The sequence below is a fragment of the Balaenoptera borealis genome (assembly GCF_965194805.1).
Source record: "Balaenoptera borealis genome assembly, chromosome: 7".
Taxonomy (NCBI): Eukaryota; Metazoa; Chordata; class Mammalia; order Artiodactyla; family Balaenopteridae; genus Balaenoptera; species Balaenoptera borealis.
The window spans coordinates 87,895,735-87,910,863 of NC_138864.1; the positions used below are offsets into that span (position 1 = coordinate 87,895,735).

The window sequence follows — 15,129 nt, forward strand, 5'->3', positions numbered from 1 at the left end:
TGTGCTCCGCAACAAGAGAGGCCGCGATAGTGAGAAGCCCGCACACCACGATGAAGAGTGGCCCTCGCTTGCCACAACTAGAGAAAGCCCTCGCGCAGAAACGAAGACCCAACACAGCCATAAATAAATAAAAAAAAAAAAAAAGAAGACTCCTCCATCCCGCCCCCGCTCCTCGAGGTCACGCTCGGTCCCGCCTTAGGCCCCGCCCCTTTAAAAAAAAATGGGCACAAGAAATACTCAAATCAAAAACAAACAAACAAAAACCTTCAAGATTATAAATGAGAAGGTGGCTGACTTTCTATTAACAGTCAACAATGGGATAAAATTACAAGGTCACCAGTGTTATTTTGCATTGCCAGTATTTTTAATCAAAAGTAAACATAAGATTTATTTTATTCTTTACTAACATCATGCAGGACAATTTATTGGTTTTAATTCCAAAGCCATTTGGATTTAGTTACAGCTTTAGGTAACTATTCTTGTTTTTATTATTCCTGCCATTCTCATGAATACCTTCATACATTTTTCAAAAACACAAGACTAAAGAAAAATCAACTCAAGTGCATGGAGATTCAAGTGCCATCTCCATATGCAACCCAAAATAGGAGATATGTTCTGGTTATCTCTGCCTTATTTTGTACTTAAAATAAATCTGCTAAGTGCTCACACTACAAGCATTAAGTATTTAAAATAAAAGCATTTATGTAGAGTCCCCATAAGACCTCCTATTTCATAACTGAAACAGGCAAATGTTCCTTGAATTCTATTAAAACAGTTAAATATCAGCTATATCAACAATTACTAAACATGCCAAATCCAAGCAATAACTATAACAATCTTCAAACAGACTACATATGCAACATGGCTACTAAAAAAGTCTTACATTAAAAATAACCATAGTAGAAAGAGTCATACTGAGTAATATCTGTGATTCAGGGGTCCTTAGGTACCAAAGATCAAGGGAAGGTATAGTTGTCCTTCCAAGATACTTAGCTTTTAGGCATAATTTAGCTTCCCCTGGAAGTATTTTTGAGTGTACCATTCCTAAAATGCACATATAAAAATTCTTATATTAACAACCAAATACAACAAAGGATTTTTTTAAATTAATTTATTTATTTTTGGCTGCACTGGGTTCTCATTGTTGCAGCAAGTGGGGGCTACTCTTTGTTGCGGTGCGTGGGCTTCTCACTGCAGTGGCTTCTTTTGTTGCGGAGCATGGGCTCTAGGCGTGTGGGCTTCAGTAGTTGCAGCGCGTGGACTCAGTAGTGGTGCGCAGGCTCTAGAGCGCAGGCTCAGTAGTTGTGGTGCGTGGGCTTAGTTGCTCCGCGGCATGTGGGATCTTCCTGGACCAGGGCTCGAACCCGTGTCCCCTGCATTGGCAGGCGGATTCTTAACCACTGCACCACCAGGGAAGTCCCAAGGATTTTTTTTAAAATACATATCACAAGTCTTGAAACTTCAATCGATACATATAAATATTGAGTGGAGCACAAATAGTAAATTATATAACGTAAGTTAAATGCTAAGTAGATAATGACTGATTTAATCCCTGGACAAATGAATTATGTAATGCTTTATAAGTTTCCACAATATACTTATTACTTCAGCTGCAACCTAAAGAAGTTTCTTTGATAAATACTACAGCCATCATAAACTATCATTCTTTCACCAGTCCAAACATTTAATAGATACTTCTATGTCATATCATTCTGTATAAAAAATATCAGTTCTTTCCTTACTTTACTATGAAACTTCTCAAACATACACAAAGTGGAGAGAATAAAATGAACCCCCTTACCATCTTCAAGAATTCCCAAATATCCAGCTCCAACAATTATCAACATTCTGCTATTGCTGTTTCATTTACCCACCTACCCCCATTTTTTTTTTGGCAAGGAAGAGAGTTTTAAAGCCAATACCACATATTTCTTTTTGCCTGTAAAAAACAGAATGTATCTGTAACAGTTTTTTTTCCAACTACCCACAATATTACCACATTCAACAAAATAAATATTAATTCCTTATAATGTGGTATCCAGCACAGCTCAGTTTTTCCCACTTGCTCAAAAATGTCTTTTTAGGAATGGTTTGTCTAAATCAGAATACAAACAAGGTTCACACATGGGATGGGGCTGTTACATCTCTTTTAATCTTTTAACAGCTTCCACTTCTTTAAAATTTTTCCCTAGCTATTTGTTGAAGAAAACATGTTGCAATCTGGATTTGGGTGACTATGTCCTCCTGGTATTGTACAGCATGTCCTGTAGTCTCTGTATAATGCAGTTAGATCTAGAGGGTTGATTAAATTCAGGTTCTTTTTTGTTTGACAAGAGAACTTCCTGTTGCATCACATCATTATTAGCACACTGGATTGAGTGACTTACTTTTAGTCATGTTAAGTTTGATCAGTGGGTTCAAATGTTGTCAGCCGAATTCATCCCTTATAAAGTCTGCCATCAAACATTCACCTTATTAACAACCTAGATCCAACTGCCTAGATCCATTACTTCATTAGGGGTAGAAAATATTTTCTAATTCTCTAATTCTTTCTGTATTAGCTGTGCTTCTTCTAAAAGAACTTTACCTCATCGACCATTTGCATACCTAGATTACACAAGAAAGACAGCAAAAATGCTCAATTTATTCCCTTTATCAGTTTCCAGAATGAGTGCCCAAGCAACCTCCAGAAGTGACCAAAAAGTTTTGGTTTAAGTATCATTATGAGCTTGTGGAATTTTATGTTTTTCAATATACTGCCACCTGGTTGTTTTTTTGTTAATCCTCAAATTGCACCATCTTTGGCCAGTAGGAGTCCCTTCAGGTTGGATCCTATGTCACCTTGACATGACCTCTGTAGTCTCTAAGAGCTTCCTTGCTTTCGGGCACACCAGGTTCATCTTCCACATTTCTTTCCCCAGGCCTGGAATCAGCCACTGTTCCAGGGGCCTTGATTCCTTTTAATGGGAAATGGCATCTAGAGACAAAATCTGGGGTCTAAGAGTGCTTATTGTTACTTGCTATTATTTCTAAGATTCTTCATTGAGGAGAGCTAGAAAATATGTATTTTTGAGAAAGAGAAACTTAAACCCTGAGTATATATTCATATTTCCAATTTTAATTAAACAGTATATGGTTTTTTATTTGTATCTCTATCACCCTGAAAATCTTTCTTGCTAATGATATTAACAAACGTATGCCATTAGCAAAAGTACTTATATGCTTTATCGTACTATGTATAATCTCAAATAATAATAACAATATTGGATGAGGTTTAAGATTTCTTGTCACTTTTTTCCGTCCTTAGATATATCCCATTAGGGATATGCAGTCAAAATACTGTTTCGAAATTACTTGTAATAATTCTTCTTACAGTTTTGTCACCATCCTGACATTGTTAAATTCTTTTGTTACCATTTAGGAATTTTTTTCTATTTAATTTTTTTTTAATTATATATAACACACATGGAAACAAAGTAAAAATTATAGAACAAGGTACAAAGAGGTTTAGCTTCTGTCCCTACCCTCTTTCTCTGTAATTCTGAATTACCCTTCCATCATTTTTTAACAACATAACAAACCTGAATACAAATACATTTGTATTTCCCTTCTTTTCTCACATAAAAGATAGTACACGATACTCCTTTGTACCTTGTTTTCTCACTTACTGTACCCTGGAGATTACTCCTTAGCAGTATAAAGATGTCTTCCCCATTCTTTTTAACAGATGCATAATGCTCCATTACACAGAAATACTAAAGTTTACAGTATGGATACTTGAGTGTTTACAGGCTTTTGTTATTAATCGTAGTGTCCTTCTTTCATACTATTCTATTTATTTCTCTATTCCCCCACCATATCCTGGAACATGGAGCTCCCTGGTGATCTTCATAAAAGCAATCTTGGTGGAACAGTAGGGTAAAAACTTAACTGGAACGGATTCAAGAGAACAGGAGAGGAGTACAGATACAGTGAATATTCGTAATTTATAAGGAGTTGTGCACTAAAGACAGGAAAGAAATAAAACAACAGCTAGAAGGGAAGTGGAATCAAAGAGGGTCTTGTTTGTTTTACTGTTTCGTGTTTTTGTTTTTTTAGGAAGAGAGAAATAACATGTTTGTATGCCAAGAGGAATAATCCAGTAGAAAGGAAAAACTGAGGATGCAGGAGAGAAAAATAGAGAATTTCAAGAGCAATGTCCTTGAGTAGCTAATAAGGGGTAGAATCTCGTGTGAAGGAGTTGGACTTAGAGAAGAATATGGCAGATAGGTGAAGAAATGTTGAGAAACTTGTACATGACATGATCCCACTACCACCAGTCTGTGCCTCAGTTTTCTTAACTGAAAAATGAGGGCAATAATAGTACCTATTTCACAGGGTTGAATTTTCACAACAATGAAAATGCACACAAACCTCTAAGAACAGGGCAGAACACCTAGTAAACATTCAATGAACATGTGATACTAATCTCTAATACCTGCTTCTCTTACATCATGCTGTTTCCTGAGGATCTAATGAGAGATTATGTGAAAGTATTGATAAGTTGTATGACTAATAGCAGACTATCTTCATTATGTATAAGAACATGATTAGGACACTGCTAAATAGGTTTGGTTAAAGTTGCAATAACTATCAGTTTTAATGACTAAAAAAGCAAGCCCTAATCCATGTTTGAAGAGCTTTCAAGAATCAGTTTAAAATGACATTTACAAATACCAAAAGGAAAGCTTTTAATTAATTTTAGCTTCTCTACACAGAAAGAAAAGTAATTTGACATTGGTAAAAAGAAGTCCATGTCCAAAACATAAGTTACTTACCTTCAGATTTTTAGTGAAAGGATGTATTGGGTGCTAAGATGAAAGAAGTTATTTACCAACTACTGCTTCAAAATGTAAGAAATCTATATATATTACCTGCTTTCTACATAGGTAACCTCCATTTTACTATTAAACTGTAATGGTAATGGAATTAATCATGTAATTTATCACAAGTATCACTTTTAAACAACATGGGGCATAAAAATATGCTACAACACTCATTATTTTGGACTATTGGCAAATACATATATACATAAATTAAGTACAACGGCAACCAACTTAGACAGTTTACTCCCGTAATTATTTAGTAGATAAGTTTAAAACAATTTTTTTTTCACAGAAACAATACAGATCACCATCAGTCAGCAACCTCACAGATTTCAGAAGCGCATGCTTGAAAAACTTAACCATACAAATTAAACATATTTAGAATGATCACTTACTTTAAAATGCAGGTACTAAATCTCATGAGAGTCAGCTACAAAGTAATCATCCTGTTATCTATAATGATAATTTTTACATCAAGATAAAAACCCAAAATTAAAGATTTCGGAGATTGGTTCAAGATGGCAGAGTAGAAGGACGTGCGCTCACTCCCTTTTACAAGAGCACCAGAATCACAACTAACTGCTGAACAATCATCGACAGGAAGACACTGGAACTCACCAAAAAAGATACCCCACATCCAAAGACAAAGGAGAAGCCGCAATGAGATGGTAGGAGGGGCGCAATCACAATAAAATCAAACCCCATAACTGCTGGGTGGGTGACTCACAAACTGGAGAACACTTAAACCACAGAAGTCCACCCACTTGAGTGAAGGTTCTGAGCCCCATGTCAGGCTTCCGAACCTGGGGGTCTGGCAACGGGGGTAGGAATTCCTAGAGAATCAGACTTTGAAGGCTAGCAGGATTTGATTGCAGGACTTCGACAGGACTGGGGGAAACAGAGACTCCACTCTTGGAGGGCACACAAAAAATAGTGTGCACATCGGGACCCAGGGGAAGGAGCAGTGACCCCAGAGGAGACAAAACCAGACCTACCTGCTAGTGTTGGAGGGTATCCTGAAGAGGTGGGGGTGGCTGTGGCTCACCATGAAGACAAGGACATGGGCAGCAGAAGTTCTGGGAAGTACTCCTTGGCGTGAGCCCTCCCAGAGTCCACCATTAGCCCACCAAAGAGCCAGGTAGGCTCCAGGGCTGGGTCGCCTCAGGCCAAACAACCAACAGGGAGGGAACCCAGCCCCACCCATCAGCAGACAAGCGGATTAAAGTTTTACTGAGCTCTGCCCACCAGAGCAACAGTCAGCTCTACCCACCACCAGTCCCTCCCATCAGGAAGCTTGCATAAGCCTCTTAGAAAGCCTCAGACACCAGAGGACAGACAGCAGAAGGAAGAAGAACGACAATTCTGCAGCCTGTGGAAGCAAAACCACATTCACAGAAAGACAGACAAGATGAAAAGGCACAGGACTTTCTACCAGATGAAGGAACAAGACAAAACCCCAGAAAAACAACTAAATGAAGTGGAGATAGGCAACCTTCCAGAAAAAGAATTCAGATTAATGATAGTGAAGATGATCCAGGACCTCGGGAAAAGAATGGAGGCAAAGGCCGAGAAGATGCAAGAAATGTTGAACAAAGGCCTAGAAGAATTAAAGAACAAACAAACAGATGAACACTACAATAGCTGAAATGAAAAATACACTCGAAGGAATCAATAGCAGAATAACTGAGGCAGAAGAACGGATAAGTGACCTGGAAGACAGAATGGTGGAATTCACTGCTGCGGAACAGAAGAAAAAAGAATGAAAAGAAATGAAGACAGCCTAAGAGACCTCTGGGACTACATTAAACGCAACAACATTCACATTATAGGGGTCCCAGAAGGAGAAGAGAAAGAGAAAGGACGTGAGAAAATATTTGAAGAGATTATAGTCGAAAACTTCCCTAACATGGGAAAGGAAATAGCCACCCAAGTTCAGGAAGCACAGAGAGTCCCAGGCAGGATAAACCCAAGGAGAAACATGCTGAGACACACAGTAATCAAATTGACAAAAATTAAAGACAAAGAAAAATTACTAAAAGCAACAAGGGAAAAACGACAAATAACATACAAAGGAACTCCCATAAGGTTAACAGCTGATTTATCAGCAGAAACTCTACAAACCAGAAGGGAGTGGCACAATATATTTAAAGTGATGAAAGGGAAGAACCTACAACCAAGATTACTCTACAAGCAAGGATCTCATTCAGTCAACAGAGAAATCAACAGCTTTACTGACAAGCAAAAGCTAAGAGAATTCAGCACCACCAAACCAGCTCTACAACAAATGCTAAAGGAACTTCTCTAAGTGGGAAACACAGGAGAAGAAAAGGACCTACAAAAACAAACCCATAACAATTAAGAAAATGGTAACAGGAACATACATATCGATAATTACCTTAAATGTAGGTGGATTAAATGCTCCAACCAAAAGACACAGGCTCGCTGAATGGATACAAATACAAGACCCATATATATGCTGTCTACCAGAGACCCACTTCAGACCTAGAGACACATACGGACTGAAAGTGAGGGGATGGAAAAAGATATTCCATGCAAATGGAAATCCAAAGAAAGCTGCAGTAGCAATACTCATATCAGGTAAAATAGACTTTAAAATAAAGAATGTTACAAGAGACAAGGAAGGACACTACATAATGATCAAGAGATCAATCCAAGAAGAAAATATAACAATTATAAATATATATGCACCCAACATAGGAGCACCTCAGTACATAAGGCAACTGCTAACATCTATAAAAGAGGAAATCGACAGTAACACAATAATAGTGGAGGACTTTAACACCTCACTTACAACAATGGACAGATCAGCGAAACTGAAAATTACTAAGAAAACACAAGCTTTAAATGACACAATAGACCAGACAGATTTAATTGATATTTATAGGACATTCCATCAAAACACAACAGATTACACTTTCTTCTCAAGTGCACATGGAACATTCTCCAGGGTAGACCACATCTTGGTCACAAATCAAGCCTCGGTAAATTTAAGAAAACTGAAATCATATCAAGTATCTTTACCGACCGCACGCTCTGAGATTAGACATCAATTACAGAGAGAAAAAACGTAAAAAACACAAACACATAGAGGCTATACAGTACGTTATTAAATAACCAAGAAATCACTGAAGAAATCAAAGAGGAAACCAAAAAATACCTAGGGACAAATGACAATGAAAACACGACAATCCAAAACCTCTGGGATGCAACAAAAGCAGTTCTAAGAGGGAAGTTTAGAACAATACAAGCCTACCTCAAGAAACAAGAAAAATCTCAAACAAACATTCTAACCCTACACCTAAAGGAACAGGAGAAAGAACAAACAAAACCCACAGTTAGTAGAAGGAAAGAAATCATAAAGATCAGAGCAGAAATAAATGAAATAGAAACAAAAAAACAATAGCAAAGATCAATAAAACTAAAAGCTGGTTCTTTGAGTAGATAAACAAAATTGATAAACCTTTAGACAGTCTCATCAAGAAAAAAAGAGGGAGAAGACTCAAATCAATAAAATTAGAAATGAAAAAGGAAGAGTTACAACGGACACTGCAGAAATACAAAGCATGATAAGAGACTACTACAAGCAACGCTATGCCAATAAAATGGACAACCTGGAAGAAAGGGACAAATTCTTAGAAAGGTATAACCTTCCAAGACTGAACCAGGAAGAAATAGAAAATATGAACAGACCAATCACAAGTAATGAAATTGAAACTGTGATTAAAAATCTTCCAACAAACAAAAGTCCAGGACCAGATGGCTTCACAGGTGAATTCTATCAAACATTTAGAGAAGAGCTACCACCCATCCTTCTCAAACTCTTCAAAAATTGCAAAGGAAGGAACACTCCCAAACTCATTCTACGAGGCCACCATCACCCTGATACCAAAACCAGACAAAGATACTACAAAAAAAGAAAATTACAGACCAATATCACTGATGAATATAGACGCAAAAATCCTCAACAGAATACTAGCAAACAGAATCCAACAACACATTAAAAGGATCATACACCATGATCAAGTAGGATTTGTCCCAGGGATGCAAGAATTCTTCAATATATGCAAACCAATCAATGTGATACACGATATTAACAAATTGAAGAAGAAAAACCATATGATCATCTCAATAGATGCAGAAAAAGCTTTTGACAAAATTCAACACCCATTTATGATAAAAACTCTCCAGAAAGTGGGCATAGAGGGAACCTACCTCAACATAATAAAGGCCATATACGACCAACCCACAGCCAACATCATTCTCAATGGTGAAAAACTGAAAGCATTTCCTCTAAGATCAGGAACAAGACAAGGATGTCCACTCTCTCCACTATTATTCAACATAGTTTTGGAAGTCCTAGCCACGGCACTCAGAGAAGAAAAAGAAATAAAAGGAATACAAATTGGAAAGGAAGAAGTTAAACTGTCACTGTTTGCAGATGACATGATACTATACATAGAGAATCCTAAGGATGCCACCAGAAAACTACTAGAGCTGATCAATGAATCTGGTAAAGTTGCAAGATACAAAATTAATGCACAGAAATCTCTTGCATTCCTATACACTAATGATGAAAAATCTGAAAGAGAAATGAAGGAAACACTCCCATTTACCATTGCAACAAAAACAATAAAATATCTAGGAATAAACCTACCTAGGGAGACAAAAGACCTGTATGCAGAAAACTATAAGACACTGATGAAAGAAAAAGATGATACAAACAGATGGAGAGATATACCATGTTCTTGGATTGGAAGAATCAATATTGTGAAAATGACTATACTACCCAAAAGCAATCTACAGATTCAATGCAATCCCTATCAAATTACTAATGGCATTTTTTACAGAACTAGAACAAAAAGTCTTAAAATTTGTATGGAGTCACAAAAGACCCCAAATAGCCAAAGCAGTCTTGAGGGGAAAAAACGGAGCTGGAGGAATCAGACTCCCTGACTTAAGAGTATACTACAAAGCTACAGTAATCAAGACAATATGATACTGGCACAAAAACAGAAATATAGATCAATGGAACAGGATAGAAAGCCCAGAGATAAACCCACGCACCTATGGTCAACTAATCTATGACAAAAGAGGCAAGGATATACAACGGAGAAAAGACAGTCTCTTCAATAAGCGGTGCTGGGAAAGCTGGACAGCTATATGTAAAAGAATGAAATTAGAACAATCCCTAACACCATACAGAAAAATAAACTCAAAATGGATTAGAGACCTAAATGCAAGACCGGACACTATAAAACTCTTATAGAGGAAAACATAGGAAGAACACTCTTTGACATAAATCAGACCAAGATCTTTTTTGATCCAACTCCTAGAGTAATGGAAATAAAAACAAAAATAAACAAATGGGACCTTATGCAACTTAAAAGCTTTTGCAAAGCCAAGGAAACTACAAACAAGATGAAAAGACAACCCTCAGAATGGGAGAAAATATTTGTAAATGAATCAACGGACAAAGGATTAATCTCCGAAATATATAAACAGTTCATGCAGCTCAATATTAAAAAAACAAACAACCCAATTAAAAAATGGGCAGAAGACCTAAATCGACATTTCTCCAAAGAAGACATACAGATGGCCAAGAAGCACATGAAAAGCTGCTCAACATCACTAATTATTAGAGAAATGCAAATCAAAACTACAATGAGGTATCACCTCACACCAGTTAGAATGGGCATCCTCAGAAAGTCTACAAACAACAAATGCTGGAGAGGGTGTGGAGAAAAGGGAGCCCTCTTGCACTGTTGGTGGGAATGTAAATTGATACAGCCACTATGGAGAATAGTATGGAGGTTCCTTAAAAAACTAAAACTAGAACTACCATATGACTCAGCAATCCCACTACTGGGCATATACCCAGAGAAAACCATAATTCAAAAAGACACATGCACCCCAATGTTCACTGCAGCACTATTTACAATAGCCAGGTCATGGAAGCAACCTAAATGCCCATTGACAGACGAATGGATAAAGAAGATGTGGTACATAATACAGTGGAATATTATGCAGCCATAAAAAGGAACGAAATTGGGTCACTTGTAGAGACGTGGATGGATCTAGAGACTGTCATACAGAGTGACATAAGTCAGAAAGAGAAAAACAAATATCGTATATTAACACATATATGTGGAACCTAGAAAAATGGTACAGATGAACCAGTTTGCAGGGCAGAAACAGAGACACAGATGTAGAAAACAAACATACAGACACCAAGGGGGGAAAGTGGCGGGGGTGGCGGGGGTGGTGTGATGAACTGGGAGATTGGGATTGACATGTATACACTGATGTGTATAAAATGGATGACTAATAAGAACCTGCTTATAAAAAAATAAATTAAATTTTAAAAAAAATTAAAGATTTTGAAAACTCCTAGTCCTAAAACTATGAATCCCAGTTTCAGAAATACAAATACTCATCAAACCTTTAAACCTAATAGCACATAATCTATTTAACCCAAAATACAGCCAATTGAAATAACATTACTAGAAGCCCAGAGGCTGATAATCCCTTATCCCCAAGTCCTAGTTTTTTAAAGCCTATACCCACTGAACAGAAAAGCTGGGCAATGGCTAAGCAAGTCCCTCAGCAGGATGAGGAAACAGCATGACCAACAGCACCCTGCAAAAGGTTTGCAAGAAGAAAAGACCACAGCATTCACCATTTGCACCTCTGGAAGAGCAATCAAGGTTTAGAAAATCCATTAAGAGGCATTTGTACATTTCATTCGTATCTTTAGCCACTGTCCCTCTCCAGTGTCTTCCATCCAATTCTAAAAGTTAAGGAAGTTTCTTCAGCTGAGATGCAAATTTGCTTTTCTATCCAAGGCCTCTCTGTCCCTCTCAGACCCAGATCCAGATATCCAACTGCTTGTTAGACATCTGACACTTTCAAATATCTTTTTTTTTTTTTTTTTGGCCGCACCAGGCAGCATGCGGGATCTTATTTCTTGGACCAGGGATCAAACCCATGCCCCCTGCAGTGGAAGCATGTAGTCTTAACCACTGGACCACCAGGGAATCTCCACCTTCAGATATCTTAATAGGCAACTCAAAATCAAAACATCTACAGGGGTTCTCAATTCCCAATTCCCCAGATCTTTCCTCTTGCTTGTTCCCTATTCCATAGCAACTTGCCACCAGTTGTTTAAGCCAAAAATCTGGGCATTATCCTCAATTTTTCTCTCACCTTGTCTAACATATCTAACCATCAGCAAATCTTACGGACTCTATCTCCAAAAGTCCCTCTCAGTCCATTTCTTTCCATCTCTATTGCCATTACCCTAACCTAAAACCATCACCTCTTGCCTGAACTTCTGTAATAGCTTCTTAACTGGTCTTTACACTGTGTTCTACAGTCAGTAAATAGAGTGATCTTTTAAAAATGTGAATCACTTACTGAGCCTGTGCGTCTGGAGCCTGTGCTCTGCAACAAGAGAGGCCGCGATGGTGAGAGGCCCGCGCACCGCGATGAAGAGTGGCCCCCGCTTGCCGCAACTGGAGAAAGCCCTTGCACAGAAACTAAGACCCAACACAGCCATAAATAAATAAATAAATAAATTAAAAAAAAAAAAAAAAATGTGAATCACTCCTGTGACTCTCTAATGGATTCCTACCACTCTGGATTGAATTCTAATTCCACACCATAACCAGATGGTCCCAGCAGATCTGGTTTCTGTCTCTTTCCAACCTCCTCTGATCATAATCTTTCCTCCTCACTTACTAGCCAAACTGGCATTCACTTAGATCCCCAAATATGCCAAGCTCCTCCCCAACTCAGACATCCTACCTGCAACAGTCTCTCCCAGCTCTCGCAGGGCTAGCTCTTAATCATCTTTTGGGTCTTAGCTTTAAAATGACCTCCTCAGAGAGGTCTTATCTGATTTACAAATTTAAAGTAGAGTATTTCCTTTCACACACCCGGTTTGTTTCCTTCATAACACAAGCCATAATCTGTAATTATCTGCACATGTTTATTTCCCTAAGTGGAATATGAGTGCCAAGAATAAACGAGGGTCCATGTCTGTCTAGCTCATCCCTTTACTCCCAGAGCCTAGCACTGTGTCCTGCAGAGTAGATGCTAAATGCCGATTTATTAAATGAAGTGTTATGAGTCCAAAGGGGCTTACACAGATTTGGAAGACACAACTTATTTGAAGTTCATTATATCAGTTATTTTACATGTAATCATTAAGAATGGAAATGAAGTATTTAGTCTGTGAATCACAATACTAGCTTAAAACACTTGCTGGTTCTAAATTCATTTGGTTCATTTCTGCAAATGGTACTGATATTAGCATATTATTATACTATTGAAGGAGCAATCATGTGTTAGTATCTTAGTATTAACTTTACTCTAAATTAATAGTCAACTTAAAGTAAACATATCTTTTCACAGCAAGGGAACATCAATTTTCAAAAAAGCAGAATGTAACAAAATTACATGGAACTCCCCGAAAATACATGAAGCAAAAACAAGTGTGGATGAGGATATGAAGAAAGTAGAACTCTCATACATTGCTGGTGGGAATGTAAAATGGAACAGCCTCTGGAAAAGCTTGGCAGTTCCTCAGAAAGCCACCATATGACTCAGTATACATCCAATTCCATTCCTAGGTATATACCAAAGAGAACTGAAAACAACACGTCCACACAAAAACCTGTAAAGCAATGTGCACAGCAGCATTATTCATAATAGCCAAAAAGTCGAAACAACTCAAATGCTTTGATGAATGGATAAACAAAATGTGACATTTACATATAATGGAATATTATTTGGCCATAAAAAGTAATGAAGAACTGATACATGTTATAACATGAATGAACCTTGTAAACATTATGCTAAGTGAAAGAAGCCAGACATAAAAGGCCATATATATTACAGTTACATTTATGTGAAGTTTTCAGAATAGGTGAATACATATAGACAAAAAGTAGATTACTGGTTACCAAGGACTGGGGGACAGAGAATGGGGAGTGACTGCTAATGAGTATGGGGTGATAAAAATGTTCTGGAATTAGACAGTGGCGATGACTGTACAAATTTGTGAACTACTAAAAACCACTGAGTTGTACACATTAAAGGGTAAACTTTACAGTATGTGAATTATATCTTAATTTTTTAAATTGTTACTTTAAATTGAATATTCAAACACCTTCAGATATCAGAAGTAAAAGGAAAAAGAATTCTTTAATTTTACTTTGGGTGAAAACAGAGAAAAAGTTTTCATGTGCATAAATTAAGAAGATTTGAAATTTTTTCTACTAAAAAAATTAGTGAAAAAATTCAGTTTAAATCAGTGAATTTAATTTAAATATCTGGAAAACCAGTGGTTAGACATGATAACAAACCACACAATAATCAACTGAATTTTCAATTGGTTTGCATTATAATCTACAGTATTAGGAAAATAACAGATTTTGAGATCTAAATTCAAATTCAGTTTAACTTGTAAAAGTGACACAATTTTATTTATCCAGACCTACTAACAGTATTTTTTACCTTGATGAAAAATCCACTTCTGTATTAGGGTAAGTAATGCTAGCTGCTATAACGAACCTCAAGATCTCAGTAGCTTAACACAATAAAAGTTCATTTTTCTCTCAATAAAAAATGTTACATGGTATCCTTTAAATATAAGAATTCAGAAGACTCAGGATTGGATAATCTAAAATGAAGTACTAATTAAATTGTCAATGAAAATTTTCTTCTGTTAAGATACTGGCTACACAGATTAACATATAAATATACTTGACTACCTCTGTTAACAACACCACCAATTCTTCCTGTTGCTCACATCCTACATCTAACAGTCAGCAAATCTTAATAGGTACAGTACTTTACCATCTCCCCTGCTCCACCCTAGACGAAGCCTGGTGATATACGGTAGAGTAGAGGCAGCTAAATTACCAAGTTGGAAACATCCTGTTGGCACTCTGAGTAGCCCAGAGACAAAACTATACCACTCCAAATATACGGCTGCTTAACCAGCTGGCCCAAAAACTCTGCTACCCACTTAACAGAGGTTGCTAAAAACCAAGGTGAGGAAAGCTCACCTGCTAGTATAATATGCAAAAATAAATCCTAAACTGGGGAAAGATGTTTCCTTTCTAAAAGGTTTAAATATATTTTATCTAAAGTGTCTGACTTTTTAATGTTTGTTTAACTAGATAGCAAAAACAGATAAAATACCATGTATCCCTAATGCACTTAGAATATTCACAAGTCT

General features: G+C 37.1%; 1 protein-coding gene across 1 annotated transcript in view; it reads right to left on the reverse strand.

The window, feature by feature from the left end:
* The window catches only part of HERPUD2 (HERPUD family member 2), a 48,769-nt gene that overhangs the window by 25,149 nt on the left and 8,491 nt on the right, over positions 1 to 15,129 (reverse strand). The window lies entirely within an intron of this gene.